This window comes from Camelus dromedarius, chromosome 11 (genome assembly GCF_036321535.1).
Source record: "Camelus dromedarius isolate mCamDro1 chromosome 11, mCamDro1.pat, whole genome shotgun sequence".
Lineage (NCBI taxonomy): Eukaryota > Metazoa > Chordata > Mammalia > Artiodactyla > Camelidae > Camelus > Camelus dromedarius.
In genome coordinates this window covers 69,793,763-69,812,361 of record NC_087446.1, presented here as the reverse complement: position 1 = coordinate 69,812,361, position 18,599 = coordinate 69,793,763, and the positions used below count along the sequence as shown (strand labels likewise).

The 18,599-nt window shown below is 40.6% G+C and overlaps 1 long non-coding RNA gene across 1 annotated transcript; it reads left to right on the top strand.

Annotated features, from left to right (window-relative positions):
- Positions 1 to 9,571: 9,571 nt before the first annotated feature.
- On the top strand, positions 9,572 to 17,574 carry LOC135322437 (uncharacterized). Its single transcript, XR_010383015.1, has 3 exons — positions 9,572 to 9,723; positions 12,281 to 12,395; positions 17,335 to 17,574. It is a non-coding gene; the product is annotated as an uncharacterized LOC135322437 (long non-coding RNA).
- The last annotated feature ends 1,025 nt before the right edge of the window (positions 17,575 to 18,599 follow it).

Genomic DNA, 18,599 nt, shown 5'->3' with positions numbered 1-18,599 from the left:
TCCAAATACTTCTAGCTCCTCTTTGTATTCCTGCACTGTTTATGATCGGTAGCCTGTTATCTTGGCTTTGAGTACTGACTTGGTACCATTCCTGGGTGGTTTCCAATGTGTCTCCTCACTGAGCTGGTAACTGGAGAAGACTCCATTGTTCAGCCTCCTTTATACCCTCACCCTGCTTAGCATCGGGCAATAGCAGGCATCCAGGCAGTGCTAAACTACTTTAGTTATTCGCAGGGGTGGTGGTGTGGAGTATAGCTAATAACTATTAATTCAGTGTTGCAATTAAAAAAGAAAGCCAAGAAAATCCATGGAGAAAAACTTTATCTCCATGTTCAGTTTAGCGCTTTACCTCAACAGTTTTCTTAACTCTGTGTTTACATTCACATAGTGTTCAGTGCTTGTACAGTTCCCTGAGGCAAGCAGGTGAGATGTCATTATGTTTGACTTTAACGTTACATTTCATATTGGATATATTTGTGCAATGACAAAACCTTCTTTTATAAGTAAACAGCCGGAAGCCCAGAGAGACTAACAGCCTAACCCAGGGTCACCTGTTTAGTGTTTGGCACAGGCCAGGACCGCGGTTCACATCTTCCAGCTGCTCCTCTTCCAGTGCCTTTTCATTCCAGTGCTGGGAAATGTAGCCCCATCAGCCAAACGGCCAAGTCTCATTGCTGCCCCTTTACCTGCCAGTGATGGCAGTGCTACAAAACGTGGCAAAGGAAAGGTCAGAAATAAGAGTGATAAAAGACATGGAAGTGCTGGAAATGGATCCTCAGCCTCTTCCTCCTTATTTGAGCGCCTCACAAGTGTCCCACTCTGACACTGCTGTTCATTGATTATAACACAGTCTTTAAAATCAGACTGATCTTTTGTAGGACATGCTTTTATCCTGGTCCCTTTCCTGCTAGTAGTCACCGTCATGGGCAGAAAGTGCCTGACTGTGCTCTGTTTGTCACGTAGGTGGGAGGGGAAGTGGGAGAGGAAGCGGGTTGAACTGAAGCCGAGCTTTTTACAGCTCTGTTGTTCTAGGACCAGAGCAGTTCCACTCCTGCTTTCATCACCTCTCCACCTCTGAGTCCCAGCCACCCACTTCTGCCTGCTTCCCCACATGCCACGTCCTGGGGAAGGACAGTGTGGTTGGCAATGCCCCCTCCACCCTCCGCCTTCCGCCCTGGGAGGTGCAGGAGTCTGCTTCAACTTTTGAGCTGTTTTGGTAGTTGGGCTTTTCCAGCCTTTCTAGGCATCTGCTTTCCAGCTCTGGGAAATTGGAGATGTAACTTAACCATACAAGTTCTATACTAATGTATTCAGTGTCATTAATGTGATGTTGTCTTTAAGGTGTTCTGGGACTGGATAGGAGGTTTTTAACACAGGATGCTTCACATCCAATTCTAAAGGCCTACAGGATGCAGGTGTAATTCAAGTTCTTACATGGCTGTAAGGCAGACATGGACATTATTTTATAATATGACCATATGTTCATAGATTACGGTTAGTCCGCCGGCTCTGTATCTAATAAAAGTTTAAATTCCAAACGCTTGAAGAAAATTTGCGGACCATGTCTTTTTGCCTGTAACTAGTTGCAAAAACTGAAATCAAGACTCTACCACAAGCCAGTGTTTCCCAGTAGAGAAACCCTCTACTTTTACAACATCTAAGTAATGCGGTGGTTCTTTGGGTGAGATGAGGGATGCCAGAGTATTTTGTTGGGACACTAGAGTGGCATGACAAGTATTCTGGGACTGGTTACAGTTGAATCTCTGCTTCCTATATCCTGGACTGATTACAGAGTCAATGTTAGTGCGTTAACCAGCTTCTGAATGCAAGGGTAGCTAGGAAGACAACAGAGAAAATAGAAGGATATAAAGTAATGGAGAGACTTCAGAGCAGTACAAATGTTGACTTTGACACCATCAGCTGCTGACGTGAACTTGGCAGGAATTTGTGAGAAATGGTGGGTGTCACTGCAAGAAGGAGAGTCCTGCAGCTTTTGGGGTGAACAGGCAAAGGGGAGAACAGTTATTGTGACCATTCGGGGGCTGATTATTTGTGTCCTGAATGTGAAAATGTCTGGTCTCCTGTTCAATTTTGCAGCCACAACTTCACGTGACTCAGGGCATTATTTCCACCAGAAAACCATAAAAACATAAACAACCTCTGTTTCCCAAAGTGTTTGTTTTCGATCTGAGATGATTGTCCTGTGGTGGGAGGTAAGTGGGCGGTGGGTCCTATTACATCACTCCCTTTCACTAAAAGTCTACCTCGCTGTTTTTCACCCTACTGAAGAGGTGCTGCCATTCTGTTACACCTAGACCTGTAAGACGGGCTTGCCTGAATCCTCAGGTGAATAGGGATAGTTATGTGAAATTTTAAATAATTGCTTGGGTCATGTGGTCCTTTGTTCCCTCCATTGGAAATCACTATTCCAGAGCAAATAGTATGAATCTATATAAACTATATTGTTTGTAAGATGTCTTCAGAAGTTTTGCAGCAGGTTTAAATATTTGCTTGGTGATGGCATCTTGATTATTTGAAGGAGGCAACACTCACTAGGGGCTTTGTTGGCTCCCTTAGATTTCCCTTACTGGCAGTAGAGTGTTTGTAGGCAGAGTTAGAAAGTTAACTGTGCTGAGAAGCCAAATTTGCCCTCAGCTGGGAATTGGCAGAAGAGTCAGTTATGGAAGGAAGGCTTTAGGATTATCTGGTAGCAGAGTTGTGGGATCTAAGCCCTGGGAAACCTCAGCTTTTGTATAGTATGTTCTGTAACAATAGGCTATTGGATAATTTTAACACTTGTTATGGGATGTAGAGTTGGGGAAAGACTTAAAAGTGAAAGAACCTTAAAAAAGAATCTCCAAATATTTTAAAGAAAACAGTACTCAGATTGAGAGCTTTCCTGGAAAAGACTAGTTCTTCACTTCACAGGGGAAGCAGGGAGAAGATGTAACTGCACTTACGGTAACTTAAAAGGTAAACCTTACCCTCCCACTTAGCTGTTTCCTGGTGTAAGTTCATATTCCACATCTGTAGTTTTAGACATGATGTGTCATTTTCTGGTACTCCATTCTGCTTCTGAGTGAGAGACTGACGCAAAGTCACATAGCAATTGAAAAATTGCACAAAAGTCTTTATTGTTAAAAATGTAGATATGTGGCAGGGTGCTGCATTTGCAAATGACTTTCAGTACAGGGAACACTTAAAAGAATGCAGTGTTATTTCTTTTTTTATTCCTTTAAGCCTTTGAATAGAAGGTTTTCTTTGCAGAGTTTCTGGAGTACATCAGAACAAGCAGGAACTAAAAATAGCTTTAAGAAAGCACCAGTATAGATGTTGCTTATAGTATGGTATCTGTCTTAAAGTTAACTTTTTAAAGCAGGAAGTTGTAACTCTCAATTTCTTAAGCAAATATAAACATTCTTGACTCATAATGACATTCTTTGTGGGGTGAAGCCGCTTTTGCTTCCATTCTGAGCATTGAAAGGCCTTCAAGGATAATTCTACCAGTCCTCAATATTTTATTTTCCCTCTGTTGTGAACTTGTTCTTAAACTTCAAGCAGATATAAATATCATTAACTTGCTACATATGTAGATATTTAATATTCCCCAGTTTCCAACTGTGTTCCTGATGAAAGGATGGTGGGAAATGGCATTATGGGGATATGTCTTACAGTACAGTGTTTCCCCTGTTCCCTCTACCAGATCTGGATGTTCTTTCATCATTCGGCTTCTAAAATTTCTAGCTCTTTTTCTTAAGACAGGTGTAACTCATCCCCCTTCTCACACAAACATGCATACACACACACACACACACAATCTGCCGTAGGGAGTAGCGTGCACCATCCCATTCTCCGACTCCAGCTCTGATCCCACCCACTGGAGGCAGTGTCTTGCACGAATTCATTTGTAAGTTCCTTTTTAAAACTCGAGTGGTCGGGAAATAGGACTGATATCCTCACCTAGTAGGCAGGCCCTCAAGGATAACTCCTATGGTTAATGCAAGGTTATCTTAATGTTTGAGTACCTGGGTTTCATGGCTTCCTGTACCACCTGTGTGACCCATGATTCGCACAGTTCTGTCTCCCGTTAGACTTTTTATCTCCAACTCTGGACTCTTATAATATTCTGCTGATTTGACATCTTCACTTGGAACTCTGATATCTTAAAACCAACGTGTGTAAAAACTGAGCTTTTGGTCCTCCTACCCCCCAAACTGGTTCTTTATGCAGCCTCCCCCATTCAGTTAGTGGAAACTTAATCCTTCCAGCTGCTTGGGTCAAAAAACTTGGAGTTATTCTGACTTTCACTGACATACCACATGAAATCTGTCAATAGATTTGGTTTAACACTGCCTTTAAAACATATCCAGAACCAAGCCACTTCTCACCATGGCTCCTGCCTCCACTGCTGCTTCCCTTCCCTGAGCCACTGTCCTCTCCTCCTCCATAGCCCTTCTCAGTAGCTTCCCACCTTTCATCTCTGACCCGTTTGCACTATTCTCACCCGGCAGTCAAGTGAGCCTTGAAAACCTAATTAGATTGTGTCGTCCTTCTGCAGTGCCTCCCCATTTCACTCCGGGTAAAAGCCACAGTCCTTACAATGTCCTCCAAGGCCATACAGGATCTGCATTGACCCTTCTCCGCAGCTCCAGCTGTGCCCCCATTCTGGAACATGCGAGGTCACGCTGGCTTTGGTGATGGTTATTCCGTCCACCTGGGACTTTTCACCTCCTAGTCTTAATTCTAACCTCAGTTCACAGTGTGCCCTGCTCTGGTATTTAATACAACATCACCCTCATCCTATACCCTCAACTCTCTTTACTTTGCCCTTTTTACTTTTTTCCATGGTTCCTCTTTCCTAGCATGCCACCTCCTCTGCTGCTCTGTTGTGTGAATTGTCATCTCCACCCCCCACCCCAGCTAGACTCCAACCAAGCTCCGTGAGGACAGGACTTTTGTTTTGTTTATTGATCTTTTCCAAGTGCCTAGAGTAGTCCTAGGTACATTGCAGGCCGTCAAAAATTATTTGCTGAATAAATTAAAAGGCTATTTTAAAAATGAATCATCCTTTCAGGAACAGGTGAGGAAAGGAAGCTGCATGAAGGAAAATGTTGCAGTAAATAATGATATTTGCCTGTTGTACTATGTGTGATATATATATATGTGTTTTAGTCTTAATTTGGTATCTCACTTTCTTAATTTAACAGCTGTATTAAGGTGTAATTTACAGGCCATACAATTCACATATTATAATTGTACAAGTCAGCCATTTTAGCTATTTCTAGAGTTGTGCAACTGTGTCCTCAAAAAGTCCCCTTGTGTGCATCCATATGCAGTTCACCCTCCCCTCAGTGGCACCCTGATTTTATTTGTTTTTGTTTTTTTGGCAATCACATCTGAAAAGGATAATTTACACAGCAGTACTAATATAGCTTTGCACTTTTAGAAATGACACACTTAAATATGAAATCAGGAGTCATTGCTGAATGTAGGCAGCAGTATCAGACATCGGTGAGAAGAATGGACTTGAGTGTCAGACTGGCTGCGATATTACCCAGCTCAACCATTTACCAAGTTACCCAAATTATTTTCTGCCTCAAGCTCTTTATCTGTTATATGGGGGTAATAATAGCAGCTTACAGAATTGTTGTGAGGATTAAGCAAACAGGGAAACAAAATTTAGTATAGTGGCCAGCTTATGTTATTACCTAAGAAATAGCCTTGCAGGTAGAGAGCAAAATTCAAATCAGTTTCTAAAGTATGTGTAAAATATGATCCAGTTCCTGCCTGGTTTGTAAACACATATGCCTACTGCAGAATATAAAAGCAGGCTAATTTCCAACAGAAAAGATCATTTCTCAGCATTTCTTTCAAAGGTAGTTGCAAAATAATTTTTACTAAATTTTCTGTGCCCATCTCTGACAGAGCTTTGACACCAGGGAAGTAATTATCTACATTTTTGTTAAAATGATGCTGACCATCAGGAAGTGTTCCGAATTATATTTTAGCCTTTATGTTGGGAAATATTGTGAAACTTCTTCTAAATTAATGGGGGAGGGGCATTCATTGTAGCTCTTGTAGCCTGATAAGGCTTCTCTAAATTATCTTTTTTTAAATTTTAATTAAAATAATTAATTAATTTTTTGCAGGGGGTGGTAATTAGGTTTTTATTTATTTTATTTTTATAAGAAGTTCTGGGGATTGAACCCAGGCCCTTGTGCATGCTAAGAATATGATCTTTCACTTGAGCTATACCCCCCTAAATTATCTTTAATAAGGTCTTTTTCTCTGTTTTGTTATTTTCTTTTATGTACAGATGCACAAAGCAGGGTCATCAGAAGCCTCTCAATTCCAAAGATGATTATAGTGAAAAATATTGCACAGTGACAGTGAATCCTTGGAATATGAAGAAAGATTGTAAAGTCCTGAATGAATTAAGAAGGAATTGTTACATTAACTTACATGTAACCATGGCTCTCTTACCTTTATTTTTCACTTTATAATGAAGATATTCCTCACCCGTAAAGGTTGCTTTGTTAGATATAGGGAATATCTAAAGCCTTTTCTGGAAGTTTTTTAAATAAATAAGAGCAGGTAATTTATCAGAAGTGTGAATGGTGTAATCTGCTCTGTCTAGTATGGTAGCCACCAGCCACATGTGGCTATTGTGAATTGAGATATTCTATAAGTGGAAAATACATAATAGATTTTCAAGACTTTGTACAACAAAAATAATGTAAAATATTTATTAATAAGTTTTAAAATTGTTAATCACACTTTTGAAATGATAGTATATTGGATATTTTGGGATAAATATAATTATTCCTGGAATTAAGTACACTTGTTCCTTTTTATTGTCTAAATGGGATTACTGGAAAATTGTGACTTGCACTATGTTTCTATTGACAGTGCTAGCTTCTAACTTATTGCAAATAATATGAAAAAAACTTTGATTAAGTATTTTATAATTGAGTAGTTGATTTCCATCATATTATTTTCAGGTGTACAACAGAGAGGCTCAACATCTTTATATATTATATTCCATTTAATGTCACCATAAAATAATGGCTATATTTCCCTGTGCTGTATGATACAGCCCTATAACCTATCCATTTTATACATAGTACTTTTTACCTCTCAATCCCTTACCCCCTTCCTGCCTCCCTCTCCTCCTTCTCCCCATTGGTAACCACCAGTCTGTTCTGTGTACCTGTGAGTCTATTTCTGTTTTATTATAGTAATTAATTTGTTTTATTTTTTAGATATACATATAAGTTAATAAATAGAATATTTGTTTTTCTTTCTCTGACATATTTCACTTAGCATAAGTCCCTGTAGGTCCATCCATGTTATTGCAAAAGACATTATTTAATTTTTTAATGGCTGAGCAGTATTCCATTGTGTGTGTGTGTTCATGTGTATATATGTGTGTGTATATGCATGTATATATGTAAATATACATATATATATAATATACCACAACTTCTTTATCCAGTCATCTGCCAGTGAACATTTGGGTTGTTTCAGTGTGTTGGCTATTGTAAATAGTGCTGCTGTGAACACTGGGGTGCATGTGTCTTTTTGAATTATATTTTTCTCCAGACATATACCCATGAATGGGATTGCTGGATCACACGGAAGTATATTTTCAGTTTTTTAAGGAAACTCTATACTGTCCTCCATGGTGGCTGCAACATTTACATTCCCACCTACCAAGTAGGAGGGTTCCTTTTTCTCTTAAAAGGTCAAAAATTCTCTACATTTATATACTTTCCTTACAGTTTAGGACACAATTTGGCAAAAGCCAGATAGAGTTTAATAGGAGTAAATACAGTATTTTTTCAAATGTCCATGCATTATGGATAGATATGTTATTGATGAGTTGGTTCCCTATTTTTGTAGATGCAGAAGTTTTTATAGCTTCACAGACATTTCAGTCTTGCAGAAAGAAAAATGTCTTTGCATTTTGCTGAACTTGTCCGGGTGGCTTTATCGAATTTGGTCCAGGCCTGCAGAGGTGAATACACATCCAAACCTGAACCATTTGAATGTCTGCAAGATTTTAAGAGTCTAGAATGTCAGATCTGGACTATAACTCTGGTGAATGACATCAGTGAGTGGACTCAAGAAAACTCCATTTGAGTGCAAAGCCTTTCATAAGCCAAAAAAGGCTTTGAAATTGTGGCAAAGCCAGAGACTTTTGTGCACCACATATGGCCACAAACCCATGGGGACAACCACAGGCCTTCTGGAGTGCCAAGGGAATTCCATGTGAGGAGTCCAGCACTCACAGGAATCCAACAAGTCCCTGCCAGCCAGAGCACCTTCATTGCTACTGTGGCATTTTGAGCAAATGTCTTTTCTTCAGGTTCAAATTGGTTTGTTGTTTTTTTTTTAATAAAAGGAAATCAAACAACTTCTTGTTCCCTTGGTGAAAGTAAAAGCCTAACATTTTCTGATTTCTTTTGACAGAGAAAACTTGAGCCCATGAAACTAAACTCATCTGTGATGGTCTGCAGCTGGGAGCAAGCAGATCAGTGTCAGTCCCTTTGCAGCCGTTGGCTGGGAGCCTGCATGTTCCCTGGAATGATATTTGAAACATGTCACCCTAGCCGTGCCTTCGCTCTGGACTGGGAGGCGAGTCAGTCAGAATCTGCATTATGGAATGTAAGTTTCAGATCCAAAGCTAGGAGATCTTTTTTAATAGCCAGAGAATGTAGTCATAAATATATCTATTAATGTATTTATGCAAGAACAATTTTAAAGTTTTTTTATTATAAAAATTTCCCCCAAAATTGAAAATGAAAGAACATTGGAATTAAAATCCAATGGAATTAAAAACAGTGGAATTAAAAATCATCTGTACCTTAGTTATACATAAAGAATCTTAAAATCCTTCTAAATATTTTTTTTGTTCAAATGTAGATATTTTCCCTTCCAAAAATGAAAATTATTATTTCACATTTTTTTCTTTTTCCTTTTATTATATATTCCATATCAATAAATATAATTCTTTTAAATCCCTTTTAATGGCTGTTTAACGTTATATTGAACAGATATGTAAATAGTCCTAGGTATAAGAAATTTTAAAAATTGTCATTACAATGCCCCTGCAAAGAATTTTTTCGTGTTTCTATTTTTAGTTACTAATTTGGACTAAAAGTTAACAAGTTTTCTTCATCTAAAACATTGGTTATTTTATGAATGAAATGTAAGGATTTTAAATAACTTTTCAGTAATTTCAACAAAGAAATTAACTTTAAGGCAAAAATGTATGATGGTTTGCAAATCTATTTTCATTATATCTTCACTTTTACCAGTGTCATATCTGTGTGTGTTTGCACAAGTGCTTTAACTACCAGCAATGTAAGAAAAATCTGTGTACTAAAAATGTGAAAATAGTTTCCTGGTTTGTGTTTTCATTCTCCCAATATAGGTTTTGGATGACAAGCTTGTATTTGCAAATGTACACACCCTGTGGGAGTTGCTCTGTACCTACGCTGAGATACTGTACATAAAATTGCCTCTGAATCCCAATCATCTGAAAACCGTGTCCTCAGACTTTGATACCTTCAGCTGTTTTATGAAAGTCCTCCAAGTGGATGAAAGTATCAACAACCGGAACAAGAGTTTTTCATTGCCCTATTTGAGAAGAGCTGCGTGAACGACTTTTATATTCAGGATAGAGATACATTCATCAATCCAACCACCAGGAGCCGCACTGTAAGTCTAAACCGAGTTTAGCTGCTGTCTTGGGGGTGATTTAGAACCTGCTGTTGAATTATAAGTGATTTGGTTTTGTTGGTTTGGTTTGGTTTTTAAAAGCTGCCCATAAAAATGAAAAAAGAGAAAGAAAAGAAATATGCCTACAGATTCCTGTTAGGATAGTAAACAGTGGCTGGTTATTTACCCTGTATAAACCACACGCTTTCTTAGAATCTATTTAGGTTTACTTCATCCTTTCTCAGATCAAGTATCAAGTAAGGGACAGTTTTAAAAAAAAATTCAGGATTAACTGGCTTGTGAGCTCCGGGATCTGCAAGGCAGCTTTCCCTTCCCATGGTGTAAGTCAAATGGCAGAAATGAAATAAAGCACTTCATGTATCCTCCGGTGTTAACAGGAAAAGGTGAGTCTTCTTGACCTTGTTACTTCCTGGGTAAAATGAAGATAATATGTCAGGAGTCGACAAGCCCATTTAGGGCAGGAACCATGTTGTCTTGTTCACTGCTGAATCCCAGGCACCAGGAAGGCTGAGTTTAACAATTGGGTGAATGAATGAACTGTAGTTCCCCCAGATTTACCATGTGGGGCAGTGTGGATTAGCAGCTAAGAGCATAGACTCGAGAGTTGAGGGTACAGCTCAAGTGATGGGGCGCATGCTTAGCACGCATAAAGTCCTGGGTTCAGCCCCCAACACCTCCTCTAAAATAGACAAATAACCCTAATTACCTCCCCACCCCCCACCAGAATTACCTTATTATCTCCCTGCCACCAAAAAAAAAAAAAAAAAAATGTAGAAGTGGCCAAGAGCATAGACTCAGGCTGGAACACTTGTGCTGGTTTCTCGCTGTCTACCTTGTAAAAGTCATTTAGCCTCTGTGTTTATCAAGTTCCTCATCAATAAAATGGGGATAATAATAGTACCCACCTCGTAGAGATGCTATGGGGATTAATGAATCTGCTTGAATTTTAGAACAGCCCTGGCTAATAGTAAGTACTATGCATTTGCCAGCTCTTTTCATAATTACTGACAGATGTTATTATCAACCAAAGAAGTATTAGTTCTTTGTAAGGGAAATGCATGTTAGACCATTTCATTTATCATTTACTGTAATTCAGGCTTTTTCCCTCTGAAATACCATTTTCTGTCTGTGCACTAGTAAATCACAGGGCTTTCCAAATTTCATCTGTCTGAGTTCTTGTCATGATGACAATACTGCAGAGTTTTGACATTTTTTAGGGACTCCATCTGAGATGACAGCAACCCCTCAAATTCAGAAGCACTTCTCTAACTGACAACATCTCGCATGAAATGCAGTTTGTAAAATGTAAGAGCTTCAGACGCTAAATGATGCCATAAATGCAAAGATGTTATATCTAAGCTCTTTAAATAAATCCTGTCATTGAAATAAAGGAAATACTATATTATAGCGCTCTATGACTTTGTTACCTTGCTATCCGTTTATCTGACTCTCTAAGACAAAAGAAAGCAAAGACTGAGATTGATCATTACTACTGTGTGGTACACGTATTTGTGGATGAAGACCATACTGAAATGCACTGTCTAAGATACTAAAATGGACACTAAACAGCTGCTTGATGCACATGCATGAACAGAACAGGGAGCTGGTTGCAGGGAGCAGACACTGAGCTTCCTGGATCAGAGACTCAGCATAGCAGTCCAGCCCAGCAGTCCACATGTTTTATATTTATATCCCAGCAAAATTAGCAGTGAGAGTCTGAAATGAACTTTGGGGACACTTGCAAACAGCTGTCATGATTACTAATGTGGGACACCAGGATTCTACAGTGTTTAGTTGGCATCTGCACACAACCATTTCTTTTCCACTAAAGCCTGTTGTAATTGCTGGTTCCACATCCAGGCTGAGGAATCATCTCATGTGGTGTTTGGGAGGGAGGTAAGTGGAGTCAGGACCCATGCTAAGGCTGGGTGGGTAATAATCTGGTTCTAGTACAGGAGAAAGGAAAGTAGGTCAGGTGGGAAGGAGAATGACTGGATTTAAATTTTGTTTCTTGAGTAAGCTAAATATATAACATCATGTCAAGTTTCTTTATTGTTTATATTCCATGTGCTGTCACCGAATAACTACTGAATTGTGGGGACAAAAAAGCCTGGGTTTTAGAATTGACCCTGCCCCTAAACAGCCAGAGTCCAGGTTCCTCTGGGTGTCCAAGGAGGGGGCTGCTGCCTCCACTGAAGCAGTTTGGGCACTTGGGTGGCGTAGTTTTTTTTGCTGTGGAAGACTGGCCCGGTTGTAGGACATTAAGCATCTGCAAGGCCCTCACCAGGTACCCACGGTGGTCCCAGGACTGTAACATCCAAGTGTTCCTTTCCAGACACGTTTGCAAATGACCCTCAAGGGGTTAGTATTAATCCTCGGTGAGAATTATGAAAAATTATATGGTACCTCCATCCCTTCTGGCAAAGGAGGGCCCCTTATTTACAAATGACCACAAAGTGTTAGCACCACATTTTATTAGCAGAACATGTGAAAACGTGGTGACAGTGACGCTCACCTGTTTGCTTCTGCTTCCCAGTGCAACTTCAGCCTCCATCAGAGGACCTCAGCTGCCCCAGCGAACAGGGCCTTCTGTACAGGGAATGTGCTCCTCCTCGAAGCATAGACAAGAAGCAGCCCTTAGATCTCATCAGGTGAGCTGTTGTGGAGAGCACTCCAGTGGGAAGGGCTCAGGGTTGCCCTCATGGCTTCTGAGTGTGACAGTCCTCCAAGAGTGTTACCAACCAGGAAGCTCACAGGAGCTCTGAGCTTTGTTGCCCCAAGTTTTTACTGGAGACTTTATTACAAAGACATGATTTATTGGGTCACTACTGACATGGCTACCCCAAACACTAACTGTAAGTCAAAGCCCTAACATTTGAGCCCCTACCTCTCCTGATGGTCAGTCACTTGTCACAAAGCTCAAAGCCCCACTCCTCTAATCACATGGTTGGTGTCTCTGGCTGGCCAGTCCCCATCCTGAGTTATCTCATGAACACAAGCCATCCAAGGGTCCACCATGAATAGTAAAGACACTCCTATCTTGGGAAATTTCAAGGCTTTAGGGGTTGCCGTCCAGGAACTGGGAACAAAGACCTACCAAATTCTTCATTAAACAGGAGTAAATGTTAGGTTTCACTTAAATTATAAAATAAGAGAAGTATTCTCACTGCTTAGCTCTATCTGCTGTTCGACACCGTTTCACTACACCACGTGACTGTAATGTCGCGCTCAGCATGTGTATTCTCAGAGCATCAGTGCCGGCTGCTCCCCGGGAGCTTATGCTGTTTGTGCAAGGCTGCTGGGAGGAGGGAGGCCAAGGACAACTGAACAAACAAAATTAATCGGGCTAATAAGGAAACAATTTCAGATTGAAATGAAGGAAATAATACAGTGTTGAGATGGGAGACTTGGGGGAAATGGAGTCAAGAAAGCTATCTTTGAGAAGGTTACATGTGAGCTGAGATGGTGATAAGGAGGCTGGTCTTTGAGGATCTGGGATAAGTCACCCCAGGAATAGAGGCAGCTTGTCCATTGCCCCGAGGCACAAATGTGCTCAGCAGGTTTGAGGAGATACTGGAGCCAACGCTGGTGAGAGTGATGAGACGCGAGGTTTAGAAGGGCATCAGGAGCACGGAAAGTAGTGTAGACTCTAAGTGCAGTGAGAAGCAGTCATGATAGTTTAAGCACTAAGGTAATTTTCTCTCACAATTTGCAAAGATAATGTGGAGAATGAATTGCAGGGACCCAGGAAGCAGGGAGGCCTGGTCGGAGGCTCTTGGAGTGGGCCAGATGAGAGATGGTGGGAGCCAGGGAGAATGCGTTTGGGGAGTGGAGCTGACAGGATGCAGTTATGGGCTGGCTGTGGATGGTGAGGAGAAGGGTCAAGGTAGCCCCAGGTCGGCCTGGAGCCAGGTGCCTGATCTTCCTAATCTCAGTGCCCCATTCAGATGCCCACCTACTTGGGCAAACCTCTTAACCTTCCAAGTGAGGGTTTTAAATCACTGAAGTCTTTTTGTTTGTTTCACATTTTATGGAAAGATTCAAACACGTACAGAAGTAGAGAGAACAGCACAGCCAGCCTGTCTGTATCAGTCACCCATCTCCAGAATTATCAACTCAGAGTCACTGTTGTTGCAACTTTCATCTCCATCTCTTCCCCTCCCCCACTTCGGGATCATTTTGAAGGCAATCCTACGTAGCTTAACCTTTCATTAGTGAAATGACAAGGTCTCTTTCAAATACAATTGGAATATTCATTTTTTTTAGGGTTACAAAATAATTCCCTGATTGTCACAAAAATACACTTTTAAGCAGTTTTGGGGTTGAAATCAGGATCCAGACTAAGTTCACACATTGCAGCTAGCATATCTCTCAAGTGGGTTCTAATCTATAATTTTCCTGTTTCTCATTTTCCTTGAAATTGCTGAGGGATTTCTCTATTTCCTGTTTGGTTGATTTCATTCTCCCCTGTGGTTAGACTTATTTCTCCATCCTATGTATTGGCTTTAGCTAAGTGATTTGATCCTCCCCTAAAAGCTTGATCTGAACGAGGTTCAAATTTGTGCAAGAATATTTGTTATATGAAGTTTTGTACTCCTGTCATAAGGTACATAATGTCCAGTTGACTCTCTTTTTTGTGATGACAGCAGCCAATAATGATTGTCACCCGGGATCATTATTTCATAAGGGATTTTATTTCATGTGGTCATACTCTAATTTCCTCCCACAATTATCAGCAGGATCACAGTCATGAAGAGGCACTTTCTCATTAACCCGGATTATCCTGTAGAACAGTTTTAAAAGAGGAAGTTTATATATTTGTAAATATTTAAAGTTGATACATTTTTCTATTGTTTCTAATGTTTTTTTCTAATGGAGGTACTGAAGATTGAATCTAGGACCTTATGCTTGCTGAGCACACACTCTGCCACTGAGTGTACCCCATCCCCCTTGAGATTCATATTTATATGATATATTCCTTCTGTTATTTTTGTTTTATGTTATACAGAATTTGATGGCAGGGCAATGGGTTTGATGGCTATTTAATCATTCTTTATGGGATTTTGGGGTTGGTGTGTGTGTTTGTGTTTGTAAAGAAAACAATTTTCCCACTATTTTAAGTATGTTTTGTGAAGGAAATTATGTTGATCTGTTCCCTTCTCCTGGTCCATGTATTCCCTTGTTGCTTCCCACTAGTGGCCCCTTGAGCTCTGTGACAAGACTATCATGTCGTTAATCCAGGTTAAAGGAGATCTGAAGAGATTTATTCAAGGAGATGAAATTTGTAGACAATGAATTGGAAAGTATTGAGAAAGTTATTCATTAGGAGAAGGTATGGGGTTGAATTGTTAAGCGCAGAGAAATCTAAGCTATGAACCACCAAGACAATTATTAACTCCAGGAAAAACAAAGTAGGGAATAAAAAAGTAAGCCTAGCAGACAACTTGCTACAGCTCTGAACAGTCTGTACAGAGTCCTAATAATGTAAAGCAAGGATACTGAGCTGATCAAAATTATAATGTATTTGTATCAAAAGGTTGGAAGAATGAAGGTTTGGGTGTGTAGAGGAGATGTGGTTTGAAAGAGAGCTTAATATTCATTTTCCAAAATAGAAAGTTAAATAGGTGATACATAAAGCTGAAAAAGTCAGTAGGCTGTGTTACAAGGATATTAGTCAGAGATAGGGAGTTTTTATTCCAAGAGTCAGCAGTAGGAGCTGAACATTGTTGCTTCTGACCAGGAAATGGGGTGGTTGTTGGGAACTGCTCCTTTTTACAATCGGTGTTCGAGAACTGTTTGACTCTTTAATGAATGTATGGTATAAGTTGATAAAAAGAAATCAAAGCTGAATTTTGAAAAATTGATGTTACGAATTGGGGTGTTTTTGACAGAGAGAGATAACAATCAGACAAAACTACATTTGAAGGGATCCTCATTATTTCTAGCCTTTCAGCAATGACTAGGGGGCAGACATCTGTTTAAGGTTCAAAAATTCTTTCTGACATTCTTGCCGACATGTAACCTTTGGAAGTAATGAACTCTCCGTCATTGTAAATATGCAGGCAGAGGCTGCCTGACCAGCTCTCTAACTGTAGCAGGGTGTGTTTACCATTGGCCAGTTGGAGCAAGCAACTTCTAACATTCTTTCAGTTTTGAATGTGGCATTTTCAGGATGGATAGTTGATAAGAATGTATTACAAAAAGCTTAACAAGAAAGAGTCCAAGACATCTCAAACCCATTGCCAGGGTTTTCTCTGCCAGACACCATCCTGAGCCTGCCATCTGTGAGCCAGGCCACAAAGACCAGTCACATGAGAATGAACACACTTTGTCCCTCCTATCTGATTTGGCATCGGGCTCAGCCATTTTCCCCATGGAATGGTCCACGCCCAGGTCTCTGACGATGGAGCTGGTCTCACAGCAGCCCTGTGAGCGCTGGTCCAGCCCTAGGGGTTCCTGCGTGAAGTTTCTCAGGACTCCAGGCTGTTCTCAGAGCTGAGTCCCCCCTAGGCTAGGCCCTCGGAGCTCATCTCAGCTCCAGACTGAGCCAGAAGCTTCCGAGAGAACTCAGAGCTGAGGAAAGTCACAGGTTTTACCCAGCACTGCCGCGTCAGCAGTGCTCCAGCTGAGGGAAGTATCAGCAGCAGCAAACACACCTGAGCCGCCGCCTCATTGTTCCGCCTCATCCCTAAGCCCTCTGTGTCTGCCTGTCTGTGTCTGTCTCCCTTTCAGGACCAGCCTGGCACCGCTTCGTGCCCTGCCTCCTTTCTTCTAATCTTGCCTCCCTGGCCTGTTCCGTCTACTCCAGATTAACTGAGTAACATTGAAGGGTTTTTGAAACCTAGGAACAGCCGACGTGCTAGATACCAAGAATACAGGGCAGTTCCTTACTCAGCCACATCCCTCCTGCCCTCTCCCATTCCCACATGAGTTTTATAAATATTTTGTCAGAGAGACATTGCACTCCCAGTTGTTATCATTATCAGCCATTTCCTTATTATCTGTGGTTTACGTTGCATTTGCTCCAGGGAAGTTCCTGAGATAAGGCAGACGCAGATGACTGAGCCAGTAGTTGAAGTCCACTTGTGTCAAGCCTGTTAAGAATGATCTTTGGTGGGATTTGTTGAATGTGCCAGACTGTCCAGTGAGTGGTGATGATCCCCTGCATCTGCTCCGGAGTCGGCCTCGTCCCCTCCTTTGCTCTGTTCTCATTTATCTCTCTTCAGCAGGTGAACCAGTGATCTGTATTTCTATGATACGTAAAATACTTCTTATTTCACGGTAGAATTTGGGGGCTGCTGTGAAAACGCATATGTTTTAAGTGTGAATTGAGTCAGAGGTTTAAACTTAAAGCCCCCTTGATTTAGAATCAGAAATTAGTATGATGGAAGGAGGGTATAACTCAGTGGTAGAGTGAAAGCCTAGCATGCATGAGGTACTGGGTTCAATCCCCAATGCCTCCATTTAAAAAACAAATAAATAAACCTAATTATGCCCCACCAAAAAACAAAGAAAAAAGAAATTAACATGAGGATGAAGCTACAGGGTGAATATGTGTGTCTTCTGAAACTACCTTCTGTCTTTCTGCAGGAAATTCTACGGAGAGAAGGTCGGAATCTACTTTGCTTGGGCTGGGCTATTACATTCAGATGCTCCTCCTGGCAGCAGTCGTGGGGGTGACTTGATTTCTGTATGTATATTTTAATCAAAATAACTGTACTTAGAGGTAACTTCTCTTTATTCCTTGTTACGGTGCTTACTTAACTTAGAATGACATTCTCCAGGAGCATCCACGTTGCTGCAAATGGCCCTATATTGTCAGTTTTTATAGCCGAGTGGTTTTCCATTGTATAAATATACCACTTCTTTAGCCAGTCATCCGTTGATGGACATTTAGGCTATCTCCATGTCTTGGCTATTGTAAATAGTGCTGCTATGTATATTGGGGTGCAGCTGTCATCCTGAATTAGGGTTCCTTCAGGATATATGCACAGGAGTGGGATTCCTGTGTCATATGGCAATTCTATTCCTAGTCTTTTGAGGAAACTCAATACCTATTCCACAGTGGCTGCACCAAACTGCATTCCCACCAGAAGTGTCGGAGGTTTCCCTTTGTCCACAGCCTCTCTAGCATATGTCATTTGTGGATTTTTGAATGATGGCCATTCTGACTGGTTTGAGGTGATACCTCATTGTACTTTTGATTTGCATTTCTCTGATAATTAGTGATATTGAGCATTTTTCATGTGCCCATTGATCATTTGTATACCTTCCTTGGAGAATTGCTTGTTTTGGTCTTCTGCCCATGTTTGGATTGGGTTATTTGGTTGTTTCTTAGTAAGTCATATGAGCTGCTTATATATTCTGGAGATCAAGCTTTTGTTAGTTTCATTTGCAAAAATGTTCTCCCATTCTGTAGGTTGTCTTTTTGTTTTACTTAAGGTGTCCTTTGCTGTGCAGAAGCTTGTAAGTTTCATTAGGTCCCATTTGTTTATTCTTGCTTTTATTTCTATTGCTTGGGTAGACTCCCTAGGGGAAGATTTCTGAGATGTATGTCAGATATTTTGCCTGTATTTTCTCCTAGGAATTTTATTGTATCTTGTCTTATGTTTATCTTGCTGAAGAGACTGTCTTTATTCCATTGTATATTCTTGCCTCCTTTGTTGAAGATTAGTTGACCTTAATATTTGGGTTCATTTCTGGGCTCTCTATTCTGTTCCATTTGGCTCTATGTCTGTTTTTGTACTAATACCATGCTGTCTTGAAGACTATAACTCTATAGTATTGTCTCAAGTCTGGGAGAGTTACTCTTCCAGCCTCTTTCTTTTTTTCTTCAGTAATGCCCTGGAAATTCT